Source organism: Octopus bimaculoides, chromosome 16, assembly GCF_001194135.2.
Source record: "Octopus bimaculoides isolate UCB-OBI-ISO-001 chromosome 16, ASM119413v2, whole genome shotgun sequence".
NCBI classification, from domain to species: domain Eukaryota; kingdom Metazoa; phylum Mollusca; class Cephalopoda; order Octopoda; family Octopodidae; genus Octopus; species Octopus bimaculoides.
This window is the reverse complement of record NC_068996.1, coordinates 56,746,842-56,748,377: the sequence shown is the minus strand read 5'-3', so window position 1 is coordinate 56,748,377 and position 1,536 is coordinate 56,746,842.

The window sequence follows — 1,536 nt, the reverse complement described above, 5'->3', positions numbered from 1 at the left end:
TATGTCTATTCTACTGTAATTTTCTGCATTTTCGTGCAGCTGAAGATTGCTCTACATATTGCATTTAATGTAATGCTCGCATTACTTAAATAAATGGAGTAGCATGAAACGTGCTACTGCAATCATCTTTAAAATCCGTGTTGCTTATTTTGATTATATGTATGTATATGTATATACATGCATACATACATACATATATATATATATATATATATATATATATATATACACACACACACACACACATGATTCTGTTAGGTTGAATTTGCTTTCCATCCTTTTTATATACTGGTACTTATTCGATCATTCTCTTTTGCTGAACACACCAACACCACTTGTCAAGCGATGCTGGAAGACAAAGACAGACACATATACTACAGGCTTCTTCCAGTTTCCATCTATCATATCCACTTACAAAGCCTTGATCAATCTGACGCTAAAGTAGAAGACAAGATGCCATGCAGTGGGATTGAACCCAGAAACATGTGGTTCGGAAGCAAACATTTTACCATGTCTGCACCATATATACATACTGTGACTTTAATATGCACATATATACCTACACAATTACGTACATAGTATACAAGCATGGAATATATGTAGAAATGGTGAGAAAGGAATCCAGAAATGATGTTATGAAGCTTCAGTGCTAAATAGATGGCTATGTGTGTATGCGTGCGGGCACACACAGACATATGCGTTCACACACACACAAACGTACACACACACATGCATACGCAAACGTACACACACACATGCATACGCACACACACACATACATGTACACACACGCATGTACACACACATTTTAAATGGCAGCACCATAGATGATATCCATGTTGAATAAACAACATTACTGGATCATTTCAAAATCAGTGAATTAGCAGGGTTTGGACAGCATTAGACAGAATGCCTTTTATAGTGCTGTCTCTGGACTTTTGCATTCAGAGTTCACACCACACCAGTGTCAACTTGACTTTTTATCCTTATAGCATGGTTGATATTTGGTCCGTACAGTTTCATATCGTCGTTAAAGTTGCTGTGATTTTTTACTGTTTTTTTCTTGGATCCTTTTGTTATACAACCCCACACCTCCTTCTTTCCTTCATCTTGCTCTGGATGTATTTATGTCTCTTCTATTTTTTTAATCATTATAAATCTTGCACTGAGGAGGGAGCCGGGATCCAACAAAGATACAAGGTTCAATCTTTGGGATGTAGCTAACACAGACAAATTAACCTTTGGAGCTTGAGAAAAGTCTTGCATATTTTTACTGTTCCACTCACACATTGCACTTGTAATGTATGAATTAGCCGGTCGATTTCTCTTTCTGAAAATCCCAGTTTATCCTGATTCTCCTTTAAGCATTTACTAACAAAACCTAGTGCTCCAATTATTATTGGTATGAATATGAATTCATAGTCTGGATAAAGAAGCTGGAGGCTTCGAAGCAGTTGTCCATAGATATCTTCTTTTTCTTTGATTTTCAAAGAGATATTTATATCTGTATGGCAGCTAACCTCTATGATGGTACAT